At 42.8% G+C, this 27,628-nt stretch overlaps 1 long non-coding RNA gene across 1 annotated transcript in view; it reads right to left on the reverse strand.

The window, feature by feature from the left end:
• LOC128077615 (uncharacterized) overlaps positions 1–22,105 on the reverse strand; it is a 43,854-nt gene extending 21,749 nt beyond the window's left edge. The window contains exon 1 of the long non-coding RNA XR_008205097.1: positions 21,923–22,105. This is a non-coding gene — a long non-coding RNA (uncharacterized LOC128077615). The remainder of the gene's footprint in view (positions 1–21,922) is intronic.
• Between the last annotated feature and the right edge of the window lie 5,523 nt (positions 22,106–27,628).

The following is a 27,628-nucleotide window of genomic DNA, read 5'->3' on the forward strand; positions in this document are numbered from 1 at the left end:
TCTCCAAAGCCCTTGGCTCAGCAGTGGGGCCAGCTCAGTGGAGCCTTCCTATTGCATCTCCACACAGAACAGGAGCACCTGATCCAAAGCAAAACACAGAGAAGCCAAGGTGCCGCTTCACAGCCTTGCAGATAAAGCCGGGTGAGCTTTATGAAGCTTGAGCTTCATCTGTGACTCAGATTTATGTGATGAAGCCATCTAAGTCTGGAAATACTTCATACTGTGTTTTACCATTCTCCGTGATCTGGTAGACTTGCATGTTGTGTAGGCTACAGCGCAACACATTCATTTGTAGGGTTCATGATCCAAACTGTTTACACAGAAAATCTGGACTGGAGATGGATGAACGGAGAAATGAACTTATTTTGTCCTCTTCTTCAAGGCACAGTGTTAATAAAACATTTCCAATAAACAAACTAACCAGCCATAAGTTGCTGCTTTCAATATAAGAAGTAAAGTCTCGATATGATTTTTCCAGATCCTACCTCTGATTAATGACATACCACTCTGGCTGAATTTATGTTCAGGGAAAGAGCTGGGTGTGCTTCTTTCCCAAACAGAAACAAGATGTGCAGGCTCCTCTACCTGCACCATGTGCCCTACAAGCTGGAGGAGCGGCTGGCACACAGCCTGGGGGACGCAGGGGATGTTAAGTCTTCACCTTCCCAACAAAAAGTCCACTGCAAAGTCAACAGGAATGAAGAATGCCTCATTTGAACATACACGGTTTTCTCCTAGTAAACCAAAAGATCTATCCCTTAGCTGTGATGCCTGCTTCCAGCTGGGGTTAATAATTATGAACTACGAATTATGTGGGGGTTGGACCTAGACGATCTTTAAGGTCCCTTCCAACTTAGTCTGTTCCACAGTTTTAACTTGCTGCTTCACATCCAGTAGGAACACATGGAACAGCCCTGTGCCAGACCACACCATGCAGGACCTTGCAACATCAGTAATGGTAGAGATGAAGAAATGTGATTGGAACTACCAATGAGAAGCCGAACATGCAGAATTTTGCCAATTCTTATAGCCCTGATCCTAGCACAAGGGTGTCAGACCATCTGCAGGCAGAACCAGCACTTCACCACTGGTGTGCAGACAGAAAAGAATGCTGGATCCCAGTGTCTCATACCAAAATGGCTCTCGCTCTGCCCTACTTTTCCCACCCCAAACACAACAGGAAGGTTTTCTTTGGAAAGATTGCCAGGTGCCTGCCAGCAACAGCTCCTCCAGCAGACACAGGCTGCTGTCAGCAGGGGAAAAAGCAGAGGATGAGCTACAAAGATGGAGGTTTCTGGGAAACTCCACAGCCTGGAAATGGGCGGTGAAGACAAGCACTTGCTGACGCTGTTGGTCCAACTTTTAAATCAGTTTTTAATTGCATGAAAAGCTGTCCTCATCCTTTTTGATTATATCCTTCTATCACCCTCAGAACTGCAGCATTTGAACGTCGTATTAATAAAAGCTATTTTGGAAAATAAAACTCCTTTGGAATATATGAGGATTAACACTGTATATAGACCACGATGGCTTAAAAGATATTGTTATGGTCTATTGTGCAAATACATATTTACTAGAGCTTTTGAAATACAGATCATGCAAATACGTATTCAGGGACTTTTAAAAATGCAGATTATTGACCTGACAGATCATAAAGGCTCCTTTGAAACCATTCTGGGTTACAGTATCATGTAAATACTTATTTAGGCAATTTTTAAGAATCTTTTCTACTACAGTCAGTGAAAATCCTCATGAAAACAAATGTTTTGCTCACCTGACAGCCACAGCCATTTCAGAAACTCAGCACCTCCTCCTCCCATGTTTGCAGAACCCAGCTCCATCCCCCCTGGGGTGGCAGAGCCGTGTCCTGCAGGCACAGCACTGCATTCCGGGGAGGTGGGGATCACCTGGTGCAGTCTGAGGCTGAAACAGGGGATGGGGTGTGGAGAAATGCAGTGAGACTCCAATCCTTTAACACAGCACTTGTAGATACTGCAGCATCACCCACAGCCAGCCCAGACTGAGTATCTGCTGACACCCCACAACTGGGTGATGGGAGCAGGCCCAGGAAATGCATTCCCCATCCCTCATTCATTTATAGTTCACTTCCCACAAAAGGGCAAGAAGAGGGCTTTGATGATGAAATATTGTATGTCATAAGCAGAAAAATGAGACATCGTCTTGCTCAGACCGTAGAAGCAGCCAAACTGGCATAACCACCAGCTCCTGCAACATTTATTTGGTGGACTTTAGCTCATCACTTTGGGAAGAACATTCCTTATTAGCAATGTCCCAAACAACAGACATTGAGGCTGTGGATGCCCCATCCCTGCAGGCATCCAAGGCCAGGCTGGATGTGGCTCTGGGCAGCCTGGGCTGCTGGTTGGTGACCTGCACACAGCAGGGGGTTGGAACTGGATGAGCACTGTGCTCCTTTTCAACTCAGGCCATTCTGTGACTATGATTCTCAGCTTGAAACAGTTCTCTTATTACTCACAGTTCCGTCAGTAAAAGGATGGCATTGGTTAATTTGTTTTCAGGTGTGGAAGAAGGGAAAGCAACTTGTGTACGTGGCCCAGTAGGAGTGTGGCTGTAATGTTTTGTTATGTGTGATAACAACACAGGCTTCCAAGAGGCATGTGTGTGAAACTGATTGTGCCAGGTGATTGTAACATTCCTGGAGCACAGACACTGTCTTGATGAATAGCGGTGTAAATGCTCCAGCAATTTTGCACATAAATGTGTCAGCTCTGGTCTACATAATGGAGAGAGGTCCTTTCATGGACTGGATAAAAGCGAGTTTATGAATCATGGAAAAACACGCTTCCCGTGGAAAAAAGAAAGCATGTTATGTGAATTTTCTTCCCAAAGTCCTTCAAAAAAAAAAAAGAAAAAAAAAAAAAAAGCCCACCTGGAATCTGGCCAGAGCATTTTAGTGCTCTTTTATCATTCTGATGGTCGAGGAGAGCCGTTCCTGGTGATTAACAGGGGTGCGTGGCTTTTTTTTTTTTCAAGTTACAACTACAAACAAAAGATAATAAATTTAATTTTCATTAGGGTAGAATTACTGTTCTCTTACTATGAGCAGGAGCACACCTTAACAAAAACTCCTTGTTACTTTCTCTCTGCAGATCTGGCTTCTATTTTCTTCAGCTGTAGGAAGGTTTGACTTAACATTCACTATTCAACGAGGCACCATAAAATCTCCCACAAGAAAATTTACTGTAGGTGTATAGTAAATCATGTATGGGGTATGCATGCTCATTTACAAAACAGACTCCTGCCATTGTATGAGCAACAATTAAGGGGTGTACCTCAAGCACACGCTATTTTTAAGGTCTTTTGTCAGCAATCAGACAACTAAAGAGAATAGAAGTATCTCACAATGTTATAAACCTAGGAGCATAAGAAAACGAAAGTTTGGGCAGAATTGGCACAACTGTTTTCTGGGAAATCTGAAATCAGCTCCTGCCAGTGTGCTAGATGTGTGTGACATCACTGGGATGGACACACAGCCACAACTCTGCACTAAGTTCTGCTGTAGAAGGTGGCAAGCAGATGCTGTTCCTTTCCTGGATCCCCACCTGTCAGCAATTCCCAGCTGAACCGTAGCTCTGCATCCACTGGGAATGCTGGCTCTGTTAGCAATGGTTGCTCCTCTACATGCTGCAAACATGGCAGTGTAAACAACCATCTCCTCATTGCACTTGGGCTAAATCAAATAACAAACACTGACTTTCATTTGTGCAAGGATGCTGAAAGCCTGCACTGAAGTACCTAGACTAAACTCATTTCCATTTCATTTCCCCGACTATCTGAGGGACAAGCATTGCTCTTATTTTGATGACAGCTCCTACCCAAGTGGGATCTTGTTTGGAACTGCTGAAGATGGAGTCAAACTTCCCCCTGCCCTTTGGGTTTTATGCATTTCCTGTGTTACACCTTCCATCCTTCTTTTGCTGCTGTTTTATAGAGAGAAGAAGTGATTTTGTGTATTGATGCCTCCACCTTTTATGGAGAAGAAACTTTCAGGTATGAGAGCTCATCAGCATCATCACTGGGCCGTCTCCTGTTATCATCTGCTTAGTAAAGGTGTCCTGACAGCAAGAATTAGGGGATTTGGGGAAAACTGATCCCACAGTAGGGCCATAAACAGAGCACCTGAAGTAGTCTTGTTCCCCTGGGGAGTGCTGGGGGAAGTGAGGAGCTAGTTACTGCACAGACAAGTGACTGTGAAATCCTGCTTTATTCTTCCTGCAATAAAAGCGTGTTAGTTCATTAGGGACACCGTGGCACAGCAGTGCCACTTGCATGTGGGCCTGTGGGGCAGCACACGTGGGGCTGGGCCCCACCACTCCTCCCAGCACCAGAATGGTCCCAACACCACCAGCTGTGTTTCCACCAGCTGGAGGGCTCCTGCTCACACCCTCAGCTGTGTCCACCTCCTGCACACACACAAGTGGCCACGCACGTTTGGCCTGATGTTAAGTCCTGTTGCACAGAAAATGCACACTGCTCACGTTTGTGAGCAATACACATAATTCAGGCTGGCTTTAATTTGCATGGATATGTTGATTTACGGTTGTTTTTTTTTTTCCTCATAGAGTCTGGTAGCTGACCTCCACAGTAAGCTGCACGTGGGCAGCAGTGAAGCATTGCTGTAAGGGTGCAGGGCTCTGCAGGTTTCCTGCCAGTCTTCAGTCTTCCTTTCTTTACCTCACCACAGCAAACTACTCATGTTCTGTTGTGTAAATGCTGTTTTATGGAGTGTACGTTCGGATTAGGGACATGACTCAGTGGGCATGGTGGGGATGGAATGGCACTTGAACCAAATGATCTTAGAGGTCTTTTCCAGCCTTACTGATTCTATGTTTTCTTCAGGGGAAAAAGTCCAGTGATGGTATTAGGTTGCCCCATAAAAGCCTGGTTAAATCAACACTCTAACTTAGGGTCTTATTCTCCTCCAGCTGATTGAACTTGGTGGTTTCCTACTCATTGAGGACAGTGATACAGAATCAAGCCCAAATATAAAAACCTTTCCAGGTAGATAATAATAAAAAGGAAAACAAAACTGAGAAGTAGGTGTTATGGGAGACATACTGGGGTTTTCCACCAGCCTAACGGTGCTCCTGTACAGAACACTCCCTCTTTGATTTTGTCTCCATAATAAAATACAGAAAGAAAACAAACAACACCAACTCTTTCTGCTGGATATTGCATAGCCAGAAGTTTTCTGGACCTTAACTGGAAATCACCATAGATCAGCTCACGTTACTGAGGCTGAAGGTGTTTGTTTAGAGGCAGGGCGCAACGTTTCTTATAAACTCAGCTACCTCCCCAATCATCAGTCTATCAGTGATACCTTTTAGATTAATGAGAAGGCAAAGAAAAGTCACCGAAAGTGTAACCCAAGCATGACAGAGCCAATAACACTCATGGTTTTAGTATATACAGCATGGCTTCTGCTAAACTCCTCTTCCCAACCCTCGCCTCAGATGCGTCTGTTTTCCTTACGCCTCTGATCTCAAATAACCTTGGAGGCTTCACACAATGCAGAAGAACCCCAGAAAATAATAAAGGTATTTTGTGAAATACTGCTTAGTCTCTGGGATAAACCTGGAGCACTGACTTGTACAGCTGAAGGCTTATTTTTAGATCCTCCAGAGAATACGTGTGGAAAAAGGAAAGAGAGAGAAAGAGAGAGAGAAAGGAAGAGAAAGAACAATTTAAGTAATCATAAAGCAGATTTTTTTTTTTGTAAGATTATTGTATAAAATGTAGCAGAAAATATATTTACAATCAAAATGGGTTTACTGTGATTTTAAAGCCTTAGTAAAAAAAATAAAAATAAAAATGTTTGCTTTGCATCAGCTCCTCCAAGAGGCCAAAACTGTAAAAAATGTACAACAAACCAAAACAAACCAACCAACCCCAACAATCCCAACCCAAACTTGGAGAATGTGTCAGTTTCCACGAAATGATTGGAATGGCCAATGCACAGCCCAACCCTTCTCTTGGTGCAGAGCAGGAAGGATGCCTCTGCAGTATAGAGGGAATCTCAAAAATCTGAAAGCATAGCACAGAGGTAAATTGTCATTTGGTTCTCATTTTTTCCCTTCCCATCCCTTCCCTTTCCTTCCCTTGAAAGGTGAGGTCTTTGCAGTAGGGCCAGGAGGGAGCAAGCTGGGTGGGAAGTATATTTTACGGCACTTTCATTACTCAACTTGATGAGAGCTAATAAAAATTCTTAATTGAAAATAAGTACCTTAATGACAATATCATAATCAGGAGTTATATTTCCTATTTATTTCAATATAAAATACCTTGCTTTCTGAATGAATAGTAGCAAATTATGTTGAACAGTTTTACCTATTGGCTAATGCGTTAGAGAGATGGTAAATAGGATTTTAAGTAGAATAACCTGTGATGGGCTTTTCTCTGCAACTTTCTTTTCTGTTGCTAAAATCAATATCAGATAGACCCCTAATTGTTATTGAAACATACACAGCCTCTTTCCCATATCTTTATTTGGCATTTCATCTGCGAAGTCAGCATTTAATCCAACTGCTTGTGACATGGTTAACACCCACAACCATTTCCTGTTATGCTTCACACTGACTATAGTGGGCTGCTGTATATTTTCCAACGCCCACTCTGCTGTCTTACAATCAGATTATGCCATTAGACATAGACAATGAATCACTGTAATTGTTCTAATATGACCAAACTGCCAGCAAGCATTAACCCTTTCTCAGGACTCTGCAGTTAATTCCATATAGACCAGTGGTTGCAAAGTTCTGAGAGACTTCAAGGCTTTTAGATTGAGAATAACTTCATTTTAATCTCAAAAAATGATGTTCTTGAAGGACTTTTTTTTTTCTTTCTTTGGTTTCTTACCCAATCCACAGCATGACTGAGAAGTCTCACCAAAGACAATCATAATATCAGTGAACAACAACAACAAAAAAAGTTAACCAGTCCTTTTAAGAAAAAGAATTTCTAAAGAGGGGTATTATTAAAAACAGCTTCAAGAAAAGTATAAATGTGGTACTAAGGGACATGATTTAGTGCAAAAATACTGGTGGTTGGTGGATGGTTGGACTTGGTCATCTTAGAGGTCTTTTCCAACCTTGGTGATTCTAAGGATTCTAAGAGAACAGCATTTCGTCCTTTTGGGTGAGACAGCAACCAAATTTTGTGCTTCTTGGAGAGGTTTGTTCAGGAGACAAGGAAAGTGCAAAGCCAAGAGCACAGTCTGTGTGACCTGCCCTATCTGCAGTGTTACGAAACGTCTCTTTACATGTATATTCGTGTCAACATACTTCAAAATCCTCTCTATATAAATAGGTGTTTCCTACCCGAGGAATCCACCATCCCAATACCCTTTTACTGAAATATTTGCAGTAAATCAGCTACTGATCAAAGCAATGCCACTCACTGCAATGAGTGGAGGACTAATTGGAAATCAAAAGCCTATTAGCATTGGAAATGTCATTTATTCGCTGGTCTGCAGAATTTTGCATATAATTTATTTAGGCCCCAAACTAACCTTCATTAAACAAAGCAAAGTCTTCTAACACTCACCTTTTAACATTCATTTTGCCTCCTAATGTCTCAGATTGGGGTTTAATATGAAATCCTGATTTGGGTAATGCTACTTAAGTGGATATTCTTGGTTTAATGTGCACATGGGGAATCATCTTGCCCTGCTGCACTCATAGTCAACAGCAAGGACTGAACCCACAGCAGGAAGAAGTCAGGCACCGTGCGTACTGTACTCATCACCCCCTCCCAGTTTCACAACCATAGAGGACATGCAGACACCTTCAGGTTGTTTCCTAACAATCAGGATAATCTATTTTTAAAAAATCATAACAAAGAAAACATGAAATTCCAGTGCCACCTATGGAAAGTAGATTCATGCATCTAATTAGAGGAGGAACTCAACAATTATTTTGCAGCCAAAATAATCTTGGAGAAAGTATCATAGTGCCGAATGCATAAAGCATTGAGTTGAGGTACAAATAATGCAGAAAGTATGCATCAAAACATCTTGATACCTCAGGGCCAAGTAATAACTCTACATCAGTAGAGGATGGAGGAACTTTCTTCTGCTCAAAGGGCATCAGACAACACTGAGACCCCAGTGGAGCCTGCAGCAAACCCTGGTTTAGTACTCATGATCCTGTGCCATCACATATACTTTGGTCCAGTTGTGAACCAAAGACATTTTACCAAAGGGCAGATTTTCCTCTCCAAATGAGTTTTGGGCTGAATCTCCAGCAAAGCCAAATATCTCAAAAATCTCAAATATCTCTTGCCAATGTGTTCCCACCATGAGAGATGGGATGGGATCCAAACTGTGTGCACCTTCATGCGACATTCAAGCCCGAGCCCTCCAATTGTATTTGTCAATGTGAAGGCATGATGAGGAATGAGGGAATCCAGCCTAGTTCATGTATTATGCTTCAGAAACTTTCAGGATGAGGCTGCCTGATACAAATCCACTATTTTCACTTCAGTTTTTATAACTGGCAAAAAAAATTCCTGTCAGGATGAAACTTGGATGTTTCTCCATAGCTTGGAAGGGAACCTTTTTCTCCAAATCTGAGGAATCTGGTTTGGCAGAATTTCAATTCATTTAATGCAAAAAAAAATTGAAACCATTTGACATTAAGACCTTTTTCTGAACTGAAGACAGTTTTGTCTTTTAATACCAACTTTGGCAAGCTATTGCTGGCTATTTTGTTGGAAGAGTTTCCAGTTGTTAGTAACACATGTCCTGTTTACCATCCTTAATCTAGCTTCCTAAATAATTCACTACTGTTGGTACATCAGATACCTTCATGCTATGGACTAAACAACATATTTCAATTTGTTTAAAACTTACTTGTCAGTTACTATTCAAACACATCATCCAGTGTCATGTCTGATCACACAGCACAACGTCATTTCACTTGATGAAGAGCTTTTGAAGTTAATGCTGGGATTCCTTTTTCAACCGCATTCTGTCAATATCTCATGTAAAACAGAGCAAAGGCATTTTGCAAATCAGAAGAAGTCTTCAGTCTACTCTTTGGGGGTGTTCTTTTTTCCTCATTGTTGCAGGAAAATTCAGTTTGGAGTGAGAAGAGAACTTTTAAACCACTAGGTGACTGGATAACAAAACACATACCCAGAATAATCTTTGGAAGGCAATAGACTGCTCACTGATGACGCAGTGCATGTGTGAACTTCTGTTTATAGTGCACTCCTTCTGATGAGTGCTCAGTGGATCGTTTTGAGGATGATTCCCAGGATACGTAGCATTATGTGCATTTTTGCCATGCTGTAGCTGGGCTACAAATGGCAAAAATGCTACTGAGAAGCCCAGTTTAGCCATGGGAGAGCTGTGGGAGGGCAGCACAGAGCCACTGCTGGGAGCAAGGAGAAGAGGATGCCTCGGAAGGAAGGATAGAAACGGACCAAACCCAGCAAAGAAGAAAGCTCAGCCTTACTAGTGTGCATAATGAAGTTAAATGTCATTCTGGCATTTCTAGCTGGCTCTCACACTGGCATGGATTTTTCAATTTGTTTATGGAGATAGAAAATCTTCTTCAGGAAACTGGGAGATATATACATGTATTTCTCCTTGAATTTGTGTTAAAGATATAGGTTGACTGTGTAAGAATCACCTCAGTAAAGCTGTGAATGATTTATGGCATGAATAATCCCAGACAAGTGCAGGGAGCAAAGGTGGGAAATGCCAGGCTGGTTTGTGTTCTACACAGCTCCGCCAGAAAAGATCGTTCTGTTCAAGCACTCAAAATGAGCAAAATCTCTTCATCACTCCAACGTTTCAATTCACGTGACTGGAGTTCTCAGTAACAGGGCTCTCTTCTCAACACATTAGAAAACATCTGTCATCCACTGATGAGCCACGTCTTCAGCTAGCACAACTTGATGGTTTGTGGTGTCTCTGGTGCTTTGAAACACAAAACTCAAACAGTTCATCCTATGCTGTTTTCAGTTGATTCTCCGTCCTAAAGAAGATGCTGAACACAGCGTCTGTGTTGGCAATCCAGGACATGAATAAACAGAGAGAAGTCCAACAGCCGGAAAAGATTCTGTAGTAGAGCTGATCATTCTGGAGGACTGCCGTATTTCTCCAGCATTTTGAACACATAATAAGTGTAAAACATTTCACTGTCATGCAGACACACACATGTGGATATGTGGATACACACAGAATGGCTGCAGAAACATTCCAAGTTTTAGAACGATTGCTCAGAGCATTGGTGCCTCCATTTCTTCAAGGTGCAGTTGGTTGGTCTGTTCTGTACTCGGCAGCTCTCTTCAGCAATAACCTCAGCAGGGAACCTTCTACCAGCAGTGAGCTCCTGCCCACTCCTTCCATGGGGGTTGTAAGGACCAGGCCTTGGTCCCCTTGGGTCATACATTAAGATCCCATGAAGCATTTAAGGGAACACTGAACACTGTTCCTCCATGTGGACTTTCTCACCACACCATCTCTCCATGGGGCCTTACTGACCTTGCTGATGGCTTGCAACAGCACCAGCCTTTGTTTTTAGCTCACATGCAAATGCTCAAGGAATATTGTTGAGACTCTTGGAAGTTAGCAAAGCAGTGTCACAGTGGAATGATGGTTTTGGGGTGACTTTTTCATCTTGTGGACTCATAATGCTCAGGAGTGCACAGACCAGGAGGAGCTCTGGTCCACAGCACAGGTTGGTTGTCTCACAGGTCATCTCCCACATCTTAGAGACAGATCTGAAGATTTAAGGTTGGTGTTGGAAGAGGAGATCAGAGCAACACAGTAAAATGCTCAATTGCTCTTCAGGTTTTGAGACTTGAAATTAATTTACTGCACTACAAATAAAAGAAAGGTAACAAAGTGTCTCAGAACAGGCAGAAGAAGGATCTGCATCAGGTCGTTGAAAATGCACAGCCCACTTAACAGGGTGAGTGCAGGGGAGAGAAAACACATGGCTGAGGAATGACAGCGGCTGAGATGGAAAAGGACAAGTCAGACAGCCGGGGCATGGCCAGGGGACGCCATCCATCCGTGTTCTCAAATGATCACTGCCTGCTGCTTGTACCACTTCCTAACACTGCTGCCTCTACCTGATAGTTCAGGAAGGACAAAGGGAAGCTTGTGCTGGCAGCTCAATAAGGCCCATTCTCAGATGGTGCAGAGAGCTGTGTGAAAGGGCCAGTGTGCAGACAGAGTGCAATCACATTTTGCCTTGGTGAAAATAAAATAATCAGATTGCATGTTAACCACTTCGCAGCAAGAGAAGAAGCATGCAAGGGTTAAAACTTGAAGAGGAATGAAACAAAGGAAAGCTTTCAAACACTGAATAAAAGGCTCCTTATATCCTATCTGCCTGTGTTTCCTGATGTGTGCATGCATTGCATCTTTAGGGAAAGGAGAGTTATTTTCTTACGTTCCTGTAAGAACTTCTATTTTATAATTAATAAAATAAAATGAAAAGAAAAGGGCAATCAGCTTCATCATGAGAAAGAAGACAAGCCTCTGATTTCTAAATCTTCTGAGTTTGAGCATCATTTCTAGTGTATATCTGGTATTCAGGGAATATTTTTATACCTTTCATTCAGAGTTGTGTTGCAGAGGTCACAGTAAACCAGAGCTCAGGCTATTCAAAGTTATGTTCATGCTTATAAACTATCCTGACTGCTATAGGCTCTGATATTTCCTTTAGAGACAAAACATACCCTCATGCTCACTCTTCAGTATGCTGTTGAGCTATCTCAGGAGTCTGGGCTTTGTTTTGCTTTTAATTTTTTTTTGAAACTCTTCCAAACCCTGGAAGGGTTTCAAATCAGACAGAGATCTTACCCAAGGACTCCTGTTTAAAGCCGTGTTGTAAAATGCAAAGTCCTTCCTCCTAGAGTTTATGCTGTAAATGCTCCTCTAGCATCCCATAGATGGTGAAGGCAAAACAACGGGGCAGGAGGAAGTGAGGACAGCTCATGTGCTGCACAGTGGCAGTGCTCCCCACGCTGTTTGACGATGTAGTTGCTTGCAATTGCCCCCTATATAATAATGCTGGTTGCACTGTTGGAATCTTTCTACACTGTTACACCCAGGTGGGAAAAAATTCAGGTTAAAGGTTTTTACGTCTGACATTGGTTATATATTCTACTGGATATCACATATTATCATAGAATCACTCAGGTTGGAAAAGACCTTAAAGATCGTCAAGTTCAACCACAACGTAACCAAACTATCCTAACTCTAACAGCCCTCCACTAAATCACGTCCCTCAGCACCACATCCAAATGGTTTTTAAACACACCCAGGGATGGTGACTGAACCATCTCCCTGGGGAACCTATTCCAGTGTTTAACAACCCTTTCACTAAGGAAGTTTTTCCTGATATCCAACCTAAACTGACCCTGGCACAACTTAAGGCCATTTCCCCTTGTCCTGTCACCTGTGAGAAGAGACCAGCTCCGCTCTTGCTGTGAGCACCTTTCATCTAAAGAGTTTTGTGTTTTCAGACAGGGCCAGGTAGGATTCTCCCCACGCTCACGTCCTGTTCTTTGGGAATTCACAGCACCCACAGCTCAAAACTGTTCCCCCACTAACCCTGGAGCTGACATGTGATGCCATTCCCTCACATCAATGGATCTGCCTTAATCTCACACCCACTTACAGCCACTACATTTTTCTAATGAGCCATCTATAGGGCTCGGGCTGCCACCATGGCAGCAGGGATGGTTATGTGGACCATGGCACGTTGTTCTTCCTGCTACACCCCCACCCGAATCTACACTGCTTTCAACAAACACAAAGAGCAGCAGATTGACAGAAAGGGAGAGAAAGGAAGAGATTTAATGTCAAGCTAAACACTGTTACCAGAAGAAAAGTCCACAGCAAAGGTGCTACAGTAGCATTACTGAAATACTTTGTGTTCCTCCTATATGATACACAGTTGCTGTGCGAGGGAGAAGAGCAGAGTTTGTAAGGAGGCCACTGGAAAGGAAAAGAAAACCATCAGGAAAAGATCAATGCTTGACTGAGTTATTTTATTAAATTCCCCCTGGATTTAGTCTGAGACTTAAGGCATGATACGATCAGAGCAGATTGCCTTGGGTTATTCCATTCTGAAGTTGTCCATATATCTGACATTGGTCATGACATATTTAATTTGAACTGGAAGTTCAGATTTAATGGTTGAATTCAAGTGGAACAGGAAGCACATAACCAAGTCGGGACTTACTGTCCATGACTATTGCTGCTAACCTCTCTCACTGGGTATTATTACTTTGTGTAGGACCTGGGAAGAGCCCCTGTACTCTCAGAACAGCCTTGGATACGGGGTAAGAACCCTGTTAATGATTGAAAGCCAAAGTGGTTTCCAAAGGTGAGGGTATGCTACTGACAACTTAACGTGTGGTGCAGTTTGCAGGAATTAGGGAAAGGGAAAGGATGTGCAGGATATCTAGCTTATGGGCACTCTCATCCCCACTGCAATTTCCTTTGGAAACAAGTAAACAATTGGTACACTGCTTTTCTATCAAGAAAGTGTTGAGAAAAAGTCCACCAGGATAAACTGGCTTTGGGAGAATTATGGAAACTGCAGGACAGGATTTAGCAACTGAACATGATAGCTTACTGAAAAACATGATCTGTGTGCTTTTGAACATGTCACCCCATACCAACTTCTTAAAGTGGAACTGAAAAGAGATTAACTGAAAGTGGAATTAGTAGAAGACGTGATGGAAACAGCAAGTGTGACTAAGTATTTCTAGATGTATCTGCTACCATACATTTCCCAATCCAAATTATTCTCTTTCTAAGAGGCATTAAGGACTTGCTGCACTGAACTTTCTGCAATGAAGAAAGTCAGTAAAGCCCAATCATTTTCACTGCCTGTATGAAGCCCATTGGCTTCTGCACTTCTCCGAATTCTGTGGGTTTGTCCTTTCCATCAAATCATCACAGGAACACATCCATTCCTTCTCTGGGCAGCAGTAAGTGGAACAAAGGATGTGAAGAAGTGAATGAACATTCAAAACATCCCCTTACTCACTCCCTGGAGGAGGTAGATAAAAACAGCTCTAAGAAATCTCCTGCACTGATTTCATAAATTCAGGTCTTCTAAGTATTATTTTTTTAAAACATTTGATGGCCACGTGGAAGCATGAATTCCTTAAGCAGCAGCCAACTGCAGAGCAGGGTTCTCATTTCTCTATGTGAGGACTTTGCATTTCATGTAGCACCACTGGTGTTGCATGGTTTGAGGTTAGATATGTAAGTCTAAAGAGGAGGGATGGCATCCCTGGCCACCACAGACAGGGGACTGGAAGGGAGGAGCACCGTGGTGAAAAAAGCACCTGAAGGCTTCATGTGTTCAGGTCAGACTCTTTTGGGATCACCTCTGCCTTCCTGCTGGCTTTGCCAGCCCCTCCAAAGGGCTAAGACCACATCTCCACATCCGTGGTGGTGTCCAGAGCAGAACGTGGATCTTCTCCCACCTCTGCACAAACATAGGGCTGCTTAACCCAAAGGATGACCATGTCTGGGTGGTGCCAAACCCCACCAGCTGTTTCTCATGGCCAATTGCCTACCATGGAAGTGATGTGGGGAGCACCAAAAACACACCCAAACCTGCAGAACTGCACATCCCTGAAGGCCCTTCTCCTCTTCTCCTTTCTCCTCTTCTCCCTTCTCCTCTTCTCCCTTCTCCTCTTCTCCCTTAAGTGTTACTTAGAGTTTTGGACAGTTTAATTGATCTGAGAAACATTTATGGAGATATATAGGTATCCACCTGATCATCTAGGTCATTTTCTCCTCTACAGTGATTCATTGGGAGGGAATTAGAGTAAAAAGCAAAAAGTACAATGATGTAAACGTACATTTTTCAGAAGCCCATTCATTGTCTTCACCTTGAGCTTCAGATGGGCTAAAGTTACAAAGTGAACAATTGGAAATCTTCCTTTAAAATCAAGCTAAGGAAAAAAATAAATAAGATGAGAATGCCTTTCTCTACAGCATACCTCAGGTCTGGCTTATCAAACGCAAGGTGTTTGTTAGATGCAACAGGTTCCTTCCTACGAAGCAGTGTTCTTACATTCCTCACACCCCCTGTAGGCTTTGAAATCAGTGTTCAAAGTGGACTTTCTGAATTCATGAAAACCCACAGGTCTATAATACATCCCTAATGGAAGTCAAACATGACACCCTAGAGATAAAACACAGTGGCCTTACCCTCTGTTCACAGTAGGTGTCTGTGTATAATAAATATTTTATTTTACTACAAAAACAAATAACTAAACATACCCCCTGTGTTTGTTCTGAACTCTACAGTAGCTTTTGTGAGTTTACTATATTTCAAAGCTGAGAGAGGAAACCACAAAGTCACGTCAGTTACACTGCATGCTGCACAAGGCGAGCCAGCTCTGCTTCCAACCCCACCAGGATCCTGGGCTCTGGGTGGCCCTGGCCCTCAAGGAGACACCTCAAGGAACCTGGCTTCAGGGTGGGAAACCCACCAGGCATAGCATACAGACAATACATAGAGATGAAAAAAAAAAATAGAAAAAAAAAAAAGGAAAAAAAAAAAACACACTGGTTTTGCTACTTTTCTCTTTAGATGTTGGTCTTGCAGGACCTCTGTTAAGCTGGAGCAAGTGCTCCATCCTGCTGCAAGATCTGGGGCACTTTTGTTTGAGATGGAACACTCAAAATACACAGGTGACGTGACACCAAAGGGGATGTTCAGCAGCTCCTCCATGGAGTTTCACATGCATCATGCCCTGCTTTTACCACTGCACTTCTTCTCTACAGCTTCATTGCTCAGGATACCACCTCTGAGAGGTGAGGACAAGCTGAAATCACAGACCCTTCTCTTTTCCCTATTCAGCTGTGGGCCTACAATCGGAGTTCATCAGCTACATGAGAGCTGTGGGAGAAGAAGGTGGTTGCAAAACAGACCCACAGCCTGCAGAAAGCTCCTGCATGCTGAGGGTTGCGTCCATCAACCCAAAGCAGATAATAAACAGGAGGCTGCAAACAGGCACTCAGAGCTTCATCTCCTTAGGAATGAACAGTAAAATAGAAGTTTGCTGCAAGAGCACAGCTTCCCACAGCTCACATGGCTCTCAGGCTGCAGTCTCAACTATTTTCTGCTTCTAGATGCATGTGGTGGCTGCGTCCACAGCAACAGCACCTCCTGGAGCAAACCCAGCTCCTGGAGCTGGAGATGCATTCAGCTTTTTCACTTCCATGTCCCCACTCTTGCAGCATCTCTGTGACACCTTTCCATCGAGCACCAAATGCTCGCTAATCAGGGAAATGCGATGCTCCCGTTGAGCACAGATGAGGTTACAAGACATTACTCTTATTTCAAGGGCAGCGTCGAACCACCCAACTTTTAAATACGCATATATATATATAAGGGAAACGGAGAAAAGCTATCATAAATGTGCAGTTCCTGATTAATCACTGCGTTCTGACAGCTTTACACAGATATAACTGCGCCAGGCCAATTTCTCAGCTGGTGTAAACTGGCATCCATCCATGGACCATAATGAAGGTAGGCCAATTTACACCAGCCAGCTGACCCATTTTTATTGATTTTTAAATGATTTACATCAGGCTCAGAACGGAGTAATACACTGGTGAATCAGGCCCATGGAGTGTGTGCCCTAACCTTACATTATCAGGAAATTCAGAATTAGGATCTCTTGGTCTATCGTTATTTCATGCTTCTACATCCATCAAAAGGGAGCTTTTCTAAGCTCTGCACCGTGAGTATGCTATTATCTAGATACAATAATAAGAGATTCAGACACTGTAAAAAAACCTTAAACCTTGACTTGTGGATTTATACAAGACATTTAATGTTATTTTAACATAGTATTTGGTATGTACTTTTATATGTTTCAGTGGCTTATATCATCATTCTTTCTGTACTAAAACTTACACGTCCTTTTTTCTTAAATAATATCCTTGTGTAAATTTTTTTGTAAGCCCTAGGTTTATTTTATGACCCATAAACTTTGACAATATATTAAAATCTTGGAGGAATTTAATATCAGTAGAAGATTATCTTTTAAAAAAAAAAAATCATTTCTCTGTGCTACAGAGACTTAGACGTATCTGGTATGTTAAAAGGTTTAATGGCTGTTTGTAAATTTTACTGCAACTGTCAATAACTTCATAATATATGGAGCCAGTTAATAGGTCAACGGGAAATATTTATATCTGGCCATAAACTGTTTACCCGAGAATAAACTAATTTCTGATGATAATGAAACATAAAAGTCAATGAGTATTAATTTTAGCATTTTACACTAATTTCAGCCCAGTTTCACCATTTGCCAGAAACACTTTCTGAGCAGAGGCAGAAGCACTGCTGTTTCCAAGCTCTGAGTGCATCAGAAGCAATAGGACTTCACAGCACTCGGAAGTGCAAACACTTCAAATGCAAGGAAGTCTGCAATGGTATTCCTTAGGAAACACACCTTAAAGGATCTTTTTCTCCTTTTGGATGAAGCAATTTCCAATAACACCCCCTCCTGCATGTATACAATGCAAATGAAAAGGCATTCAATGCCAGCCAACGGCTGGTGGCTCCATTCCTTGCCACCCTATGGCAGTCACAGCCCTGAGCCCCTGCACAGGTGAGGGCTGGCACACTGCCTGTGGCTTTCACATTACAAACATTGACCAATTAATTTTTTTATATTTAATGTTAGGCTTTATTAATCTGGTATTTTATTAATAGAAATTTTAAATATTTAATGCCAAATTTTCACACATAATGCTACAACTTATTAATCTACTAAATTTTATCAACATAATTTTGGTAACTTCCATTTCTCTCCTTCTCCCCCTTCCCCCAGATCAATTACATAATTTTAAATACATTGCCAGACCAGACTGAAAACATACAACATTGTCTGAGAGTGGGAAGTGCAAGAAGCATGCTTCCCTGTTCCTCCTCATTCCCTATCTGTGTGTTAAGTGCTGTGACCTTGTTTCCTCTGTTCATCCCTACTGGGGTGTCTGCAGACAGATCTGCAATCCAGCAGCCCTATGTCCTTCCCTAACGAGCTCTAATTATGCTCTATTTGTGTGCTGAGACCAGATTCAACAGCACATGACTCCACTGTTAAGAAACTCTTCCTCTGTTGCATATTCCTAAGGCACCTTATGGGATGCCATTCTGCGTATAATCTGATTTTTTCTCCTTCCAAATTAGTATCACAGTCACATAGCAAATTGGAATATGCATGTAGCTTCAACACTGATATGGCGTTTCCTTCTCCTCTTTCTGACACTTTTGATGTTGTTCCCTTTCATCGTCGTCACCGTCCTGCTTCTGCAGCAGACTTCACATCTAAGGCCTTGTGCAGGGCATAATTAGAAGCTGCAGGACCAAGGCATGAAGGTTGGGCTCTTGTTTTCCAGGCAGCAGCCCAGGGAAGGGCAGCTGGCTGCTCAGCACTCGCTGCTTGCCAGGGTTGCTGCCGATTCCACGGGGACACCCACCTTAAGGGGACACCCCCAGGCTGCCCACAGTCTGTGCATCTTATCTTGGCCACCTGGTCACCAGTGGGATGGACTTGAGGAAAACACAAACTTCCCAAAGGCACAGAGCTCCCCAAAACCTCTCCCACCTTCCTCCCAAACACAACTAATAACTAGGAGAAGGGAAAAGTCCCTCAGTGCTTCAGCAGAGCCAGAGGGAACTCCTACATGTAACTGCTGCAGAACAGGGATGTGCTGCTCTCCCAGATAACATTTTCAATGCCCTTAGAATGATAGAAACGGAAAACTCCAAATAATAAACTCCTGGCCTTGCACTGAGCTCTACATCTTACAACTGTGTGCCTTCTTCCACCCAAAAAGCCATTTTATCTTCATAATCTTACTACAGATGTTTTCCAGTTTGCTGTTGCATAGGCACCTTAATAACCAGAGCCCTCAAATGAGAATGAACTTATCTCAGAAAAGCACTGAGCAAATAATAGAATTTATTGCAATTGTGTAGCTGGCTGATGGAATTGCATTTGTATTTTTTTCTGGAAGGTGTCAGCATTGGGGAACATGAACTTTCTGTAAGAAAAGATGCATACCCTGCATCAGCACAAAAGGCACAGAATCACAGACACCTCCAGTCCATCCCAGCTGTCAGGACCTTGAGGAAATGACTCCAAAATGAGCTCCATCTGGGGATTCCACTTGGAGTCCTCTTATTCCCCAAGAGCCACCACCCACAGAGGGACATTAGCAGCCCTGAATGAGGCTTGCATCCACTGTAACAGCACTTTGTTCCTCAGTTAAGCTTGGCAGAAGCACAGCAATCGCTCCAATTGTTTGGTACCCCAGAAGGTGCCCCCCTTTTACCAACTCTTGTTTGGTGTGCTGGGTTCACCTGGCACTGTTTCAATGGGAAACTTCATATTTCAGCATTTTCAGGAGAAAAACATTCTCACTACTGTTAGCTCTTACAGTAATGCCAAAGGACAACAGGGGAAAAAAAAAAAAAGTGTGTTTATTTGAAACACTCCACTACAAAATGACAAAGTTCTGAGACAAAAGGTACCTCATCCTGCTGCCACCCCACTGGGCACCACACCGAGGGGGTCTCAGACACGAGTGCAATTCCTTTACAGTATCTTACATTCTGCAAAATTAGACACAGTCTACATGTTAAGGAGAGAGCATCAGATCAGCATTAGCTTTGAATTTCCTTGCTTTTGTCAGCCTCATTATTACAGCCTGGATGTTATTAAAATGCTGCTCTTCGTCTGTTAATCATTTCACTTCTCTATCTCTGCCACATGAACTTTAGAACACTGTGAAATGGGTTTTGTAGTTGCATGTTTTTTCAAGTTCATTGATCAAACATTTGTACATTTTAATGTTATAAATAATTGAAGAGCCTTCATTTTTCAGTGTTAAAATTAAGTTTTCTGTTCTGCCTTTTAAAACTAGAACAAGGGAAAGCGTAATTTAAGCCATGAAAAGGCAGCAAAATACGTGAAACTCTCTGTAACCCTTTTCTGTGAGCCTCTTCTTGTTTCACTTTGATTCTCACGAAGACTGAAGTGCGTGCAGGCAGCCCTTGACAGCCTCCTCCAGCAGGTTAGTAGCTAGAGGAATTCACCTATTTTCTGAGAAGGCTTTAAACACGGGGTGGGTACAAGGAGACTATTTGAAGCCACCCAGCAGGCTCAGGGAGCCTGGGCATAGGGAGGAGGGGTGCAAGCCAGGAAGAAGGGATGTTCAGATGAAGGACAGCTGCTCGTGTCTGAGTGCACATTTCCCTTCTAGGTGAACATATTAAATAGAGGTAAAGCCGCTGAATGAAAGAATCTGGAGACAACCCACTTCATGCTGGATATAGGGAAAATAAACCATAGGGTTGCCTCCAGGAAGGAGGAGGGCAGCAAGACACTAACTTTATTTCCTAGAAACAGTGAATGGCTCCCATTCTTGGTGCTCCCAGAGCTTCCTGCTATGCTAGAAGTTCAATTCAAGCATCTAGGCAGTCAACTGGAGGTAGCAAGAGGGTCAGTCTGCACCGGCTCCCAGAGAGGGCTGACAACCAGACAGATGAATTTGCTGCAGTTAGCGTGAAACAGCAGCGCTAATGACATCTGTCACATAAACACAGTCACAGAAGAGCAGCCTGCTAGTGTCAGGCATGAAGCCCGAGGTCTTCCACAAGATGTCTAAGCCTGACTAATTCTAGATCAAAGCCAACTTCTCAAGTCAAAGTCAATCATTGGTACTGCTGCTGGGTCAGCTGCTAACATGAATCAGCACAGAGCGAGCCTAACATTTCCAGTTTTTGGAGGAATACCACAAGCAGATTCTTATCCAAGATACCAGACTACACCCGACATCCTTTGAGAAATTACACTGAGAATTTCCAGAGGAAGGCAGTCCCATGAGAGGCGACCAGTGCTTCCTGGCTCTGGTGCAGATGGAGATGCTGTGAGAATGGACCCCAGGAATTGTCTCAGTGCAGTGAGCTGGCAAACAGCATTCAGAGCTCTTCTGTCCTGGTGGGAATATGGAGGCTGCAAGCAGAATTGATGCAGAACAGATTTGTGAGATAAGGTTTCCTGGAAGTTGGGGTGAAAACTGTGGATCTTTGCATGGGAAGAACTAAACCACGAAGACCGAATGTTTTCCCACTCCCTGACTGCTGTTTCACTCACTATGAATTTTATGAAAATTGTGTTGAGTGAAATCAAGATTTACTGAGAACACTAAAAGCCATGTTGATGGAGCAAGCTACTTGAGTGATTGCTCTGCCCAAGTTCATTTCAAAGCAAATTTTCCCATAGCCACAGCAATGCTGAGGTTGGTGACTGCTCTTCAGGGCAGAGCCCGTTACTCAACAGCAGCTTAAGGAAAAGAGCAGAGACACCACCACATTAAATCCAGTTTGGCTTGAGTTGTAAGCTCACACCAATCTGCATTCCGGAACCTATACTAAATCTGCAATTCCAGATTCAGTGTAATTGAACAACAGTTCAATTCTGCCTACAAATGGTGGACTTTACAGCAAGAAGATAACAAGAGAATTTGTATCATGACGTGGGCTTTCAAAGAGCTTTTTCCAACTGTAAACTGTGGAAACCATAACAGGAGCACAAGGAAGGTGAAATAAGAGTTGGCAAATTCTCCTATTCAGAAATTTGGAGAATTAAGAGAACAAGTTCCCTTAAAGCTAATTGCAGCTTTAATTTTTCTCTCTGCCTCCCCCTCACAAAACATCAAGGGTTGAAGGAGGAAACAGTGGGGGGGGGGGGGCGGGGAGGGGGGGAAATCAAAAGCATGCTGAGCCTGGTTGGAATGGCAGCTAGGGCAAGTTTTTGTTCTTGATATCACACTGTTAGCTCCAGGAGATCGGCAGGAATGAAGACTTACCTCATCTCCTCAATAGATAGTTAAAAAAAAAAAAAAAAAAGAAAAGCAACTTTCAGAAATTCCCCCAGGTTGAGCGTGTGTACAGTTCAATCTTGCAAAAATCCATTGCTGTATGTGCCATGCTATCCTCCTTCTCAGAGGGAATTTGGAGAGCGCTCCAGGCAGTGATGTGCTGACAGCAGGCTGCTCTGTGCTGGTTGGATACTGTGGTCCTCACCCTGCACATCCCTTCCCTTGGAGCAATGGGTGGGAATTGGCACAGGGCTGCCTTGCCCAACTACTGGGAGGCTGCAAAGAGCATTTCACAATTACTTCTTGATGCTACTTAATGGAAAGAATTGCCTGGTGGCGCATGGCGTTATCACCCCCTCCAACAAGCACTCCAGCCTTCAACATTAATCTCAGTGTTCTCAGCATCTTCCAAGCCTCAGTCCACAGGAGAGTTTCTCTTCGCAGCGAGTGGCTTACTGGTGGGGATGGATTAAAACAAATACAAGCAACACTGTATGGTAAATTCTTCTTCTTTGTACAACAGCTGTTTTGAATGTGTTATAGGATTGAGTAAAACCTCGCTTCCATATTCAAAAGGAGCCTCAGCTTTTTCAAGAGAGTCTGGCTCCTCTGCCAGGAGTTCAGCTGCTGATATTCACTTATTTAATTCTTCGCCAAACATGCAGAATCTCTGACAACCGTTTGTTTAAATTACTTACACAACTTGCTGGTTTAATCTTTTTTTCCCCTATTAATCTGTGACCAACCATGGAATTTAATATTTTTTACCATGACTAATGTATGAAATTTGTTAGCTTTGTATGTAATTTGCAGAGAACCCTGAATAATTGAACCTTTAAGTTTAAAGGCTTGTATTTTGTTATTCTAGCTGTGATTACTTGTAATGGTTTGGAGAACCTAAGATGCTTTAGTGAAGGGTACAAATAAAAAATAGCGAAATTAACCCTAGCCCTCCTTGTTTTCCTGTCTGCATTCAGCTGTAATTGGGAGGAAAAAAAAAGTATAGAGGAAAAAAAGAAAAAGAGCGACCATGGAACTGATGTACAAAAAGGATTGCAAGAAGCAACTTCTGGTACCTCTGCTATCAAATCACAGCCTTCTCATTCTCAATCCTTGTTTGATACCATACTTCTTGTACTGCATTGCCTACCAAACCTCTCTGCACTGCAGTCTGATCTTTAAATCACCTGGAAAATGCATTTCAATAGCAACAATGATGATAGAAAATAATCAGCATTTTTCCGCAGGCTGAGCAAGTTCCACATCCTGACATGGATCTTCCTCAGAGTCTATCACAACAGTGAAGCCCTCCTGAGCTCAGAGCTCTGCCAGTAGACCCCCAGGAGGACAGCAAGGTTTGAGAGGTGCACTTGTACAGGATGGAACCACAATTTTTCAGGTCATCCCTAACATAGACAAGCACTGCAGTCACGTTAGTAAATTGCACCATGAACCAGAAGGGAGACCCGACCAACAAGCTTATTGTCTCCAGTCACTGCCTGGGTTCTGGTACCTGAACTAAGGAACATACCTACCCATAGCACACCCAGACTACAACTTCTTTGCCAGGAAGATGCAAGGAATCTGATTCAGAAACAGCTTGCTTGTGGACCCATAACGACCCAGTATAGCCCAAAGGATGAGCTCCGGAGGACCAATTCCTGCCCTCCAGGTGGCAGGACAAGATGGAAGCATCATGGAGCATCAGAGTAGCACCAAAGCAACACAAGCACTTGTGAGATCTCTCTCCCAACTGGGAGAAGGGAAAGAGCACGACAAGCTGCTACACAAACACAGAAAAAAAGTCTTAGAAGGAAGCAGAATGCAAACTGATCTAATGGCACATTAGCCCTAAACCAGAGAAAAGCATGTAGTACAAAATGACTTCGAACAAGGGTTTTTTATATATATATTCCTCAGGTCATGTTATTTCTTTTAAATATTAATCAGAAAAATTGGAAAGCTTTATTATGAAGATGACAAATGCTACTGTGCCTCAAGGAAAGGTTGTGCACAGGATGTGCAAACTCTTACTTATTTGATTCAACATGGTGACTGTGGGCTGCACTTTTAATGAGGGAAATAAAACATCTTCTTAATTGGCTATAAAAGGATGTGCACCACAGCCTTACTGAAACATTAGGCTGAATAGTTAGAACCTACTTGGTAACAATGCCTCATTTTTATTAATATTATTTTTATTGGTTGCGAAATCTATGAGTTTATCTATATTAAAGGAACAAAAGACTTTTTTTGCCAAGGCAGAAAGAAAGGATATTCCACACAGGGTAAATTGAAAACACCAGTGTACCCTGTAGAGTAATAGCACTTTATCATGATTTGTACATGGGAACATAACTTTTGCCAAAAAACATAGGTGACCTCTCTCTACCCTGTATTAATAGTTACAGTATGGAGATGGAAGTATATGCAGGACACTCCTTTTTGCTACAAAAAAAAAAAAAAAAAAATAGTAGGGGGCTGTTTAAGATATGTGAAAAGGAGGCAAATCCAACTAGTAAGTGTTGACAGGCATCACATCTCATGCAATGAAAAACACATTATTGGAATTTACCCAAAACTTGGCTTTTATTCCAATCGCTCATATTAATTCTTTTAAATTGAGGAAGAACACACTCAGAACAGCCTCAATGGTCAGACTGTAGCAAACCCAGACCACTTCTCTGAATCCTGCTGTGAAACACAAGCTATCGAAATGGAGTGGCTAGACTGGATGGTGGATGACAACACCTGCACACAAAGCACAAAGGAGTTTGGGATCAACTCAGTGGGTTTTCTCATCTTTCTTTGCAGGCCCTCCAAACACCTTCCTCTTAAAGGAAAAAAAAAGGAAGAAAGAGGCTGTGGGCTCTCATTGGCTCACCTGGAAACAGAGATTGCTGTGGCTGCTACCAGCCTCCCTGCTGGTGAGTCTGAGCATCTAGCACATCCAGCATCCAGCACATCAGCCCGGACATTGAATTTAATAAATAAAAGAGCACCCTCTGGAACAGAGAGCAGAATTCCAGAGAGCATCACCTAGGGCTGCTCTGGCTTACAAATTTATGTTGAAATCTGTTAGCGATTGTGTTCATAACAGCTTTTATAAAGCACTGTAATTTACAATTTTAAACTTGACATGTGAGTGAGCTTCCTGGATTACACAGCACCACTGCTTTTGTCCCCAAAAGACAAAGCAGGAAGAATGCTCCCAACCTTCACAGCTTGCTTCCCACAGTTTCATATCCTTAGGCTTACTGAATCCCAAACCAGAATAAGCATCACCCACAGTGGATACACACACAGAGCAGAGCAACAGCAGCTTTGAATCAAGCATACGTGATGAAGAGTGCTAACTACAGCTGCACAAGGGAAGGCTGTCTGGAGCAAGAAGAGTGTGGTTTTTCTTCCAAAAGCCAAGGGGAAATTCACCTTCTTCATGGCTGAGACATGTCAAGGGACCAGGCAAGAGCAGCCCAAGATGCCCAGATTATGATGGTCTTCCTTGCATCAACCCCAACAACAAGAATCTTGCAGCATTTTCCCATCACACAGCAGATTGCACTACTGAAATTCCTTATTCTGAATTTTGCTTGGGTGATTTTTGTCTCACTGAACCTTTCCTTCCTAGGAAAATGCTAAACTAAAGCAGACAAGAGCAGACAGGTTTTCTACAGGTCCTTGCTGAGATAGTGCTCAGGAGCCTTCAGGAGGAGGAACCAGCAAGCTGAAGCTGGAAAACACACTGAGGAAGATAACAGCTCTTTGTACTGGGCTCACCAGCACCTGCTGAAGTGTCTGATCAGACTTACCCTATCCGAAGGTGCACTATTTGTTCTCTACAGCCTTGTAAAATGGGAGGACCACTAAAACTTGGAAAATAACTAGCAGTATTGTGAAACACAGAGGGAGTAGCTGAAGACTACTCCTAACTTCTTCAAGATCTTGAGAGTTCTTTTCTATGTCTGTTCCAGAAACACCACAAGATTCAATATTTGCAATTATGAACGAGTATTTTCACATGTCCAGTCTTAGCAGCAGTTATTCTGATAATAATTCATTGCTAAAATCAACACTCAAGTTCACTTCATCCTATTTCCAGCAATTAAAGCTACTTCAAATAGGGAATTTTAATTTGAGAAGTATAATAAATGTCATTCCTGTAACACGTACATTACTGTAATCTAATGTGAGTAAGAAGTCACTTGAGATGGAGACACGCACCAGCCCCTTTAGGGCTAGTGCCATAGCAGAGGCAACAAAAGGGAAACCGTCGTTAATCCATTGGAAATATCATGTTAATAAATGAAAATGAGATAATGACTTTTGTGGCTAGCTGAATCTTGTCTAAAGCCTCTTATGAGCTTCATGTGTCTCAATTAGAGACTATGTTACAAGGTAAAAAAATCAGCTGGAGGCTGAACACAATAAAAAACAAAGTTAAATAAGGAAATGTACTCTGTATTATTATTATTGCAACCTTATTGCCTGACCTAGAAGTTTCTCATTGTTGGAATCCACCCCGAGCTCCCATTATAGCTTCTAATTGGTATTTCAGGAGCTGCTCCCACAATGCAAGACAAGCATGACTGCAATTTGCTTCTATTCCTCCCCCCCCCCAAATTAAAGACCAGTCAAAGCCCATTTACCCCAACTGATTCCGCATCATATACACACACCCCTAAAAGATGTTACGTATGTATCCTTCATTAGATTATACACTCCTACAGTGTCATCTCTGCAGTCCTTTCACACTACAGACACTTATTTTGGAGAAAACCCACACCTGAGTTAAGCAGAAAATTCCATATTTCTGCTCACGGCTTATAAGGGAGGATGATCCAAAGGCACTGGGGGAGTAGCACTTGGGTCACACTGGCATTCAGAGGGATTTGTTTCCTTGAACCATTTTGGCCCCTTTCAAAACCCTCATCCTGTAACCACACAGCAACTGACCGCAAGCTTCGGGAGGTGTTACATCATGGGAGCCATCACGATTACCTAAATCGCAAAAAGAGCATGGCTAAGGTCAAAAGTTCCTCAAAAAGTCTAATATATACATCCCCAGAGGAGCCAGCTCTGTTCACCTTAATCCTGAATCAACACCGCCTGTGTAAGTACAGGCTGGCTGGAGCCCACACGAGGTCCTGCAGGGGCTTACAGCGAGATGCAAGAGCCTTGACGGATTTGGGCTGCACTGCATATTGCAGGGAAAGTGATCTAGCTGTGCTTTTTAAATAGCTGCAAAACATCATTAAGGCTTTAGTTCCTTCGGTCAAAAACCGCACTCCACACCACCGTATTTTTTTTTCCCCCCTCTATACAAGTTCCCATAAGAAGCTCTTGTTGCCAGCACAGAGAGGACAGCCACCCACCCACCCACAATGAGACACCACCCTTTGCTGAGTGATACTGCTAACAGACCCTTATTTCTGAACGCGCCCAAAGTTACTTTGGACAGTCCTTCCTCCCCCAGCAGAGGTAAACCAAGGGATGGGAAGCAGGCTCCACATAGAGGATAGCTATTCTGGCCATCACTGCTCTTCAAATCTTGTACAGAAGTATCATAAGATTTTCGTCCAGCTAAGCAAATCCTTCACACTTCTGGGAATGTTTAATATGAACATTTCTACTCCGTGGCATGAAATACAGAGCAACATCCCTGTGCCATGCAGAAGTGTAACTGTTTCTCCA

Source organism: Tympanuchus pallidicinctus, unplaced genomic scaffold (assembly GCF_026119805.1).
Source record: "Tympanuchus pallidicinctus isolate F22 unplaced genomic scaffold, pur_lepc_1.0 scaffold16, whole genome shotgun sequence".
In the NCBI taxonomy this organism is placed as follows: Eukaryota; Metazoa; Chordata; class Aves; order Galliformes; family Phasianidae; genus Tympanuchus; species Tympanuchus pallidicinctus.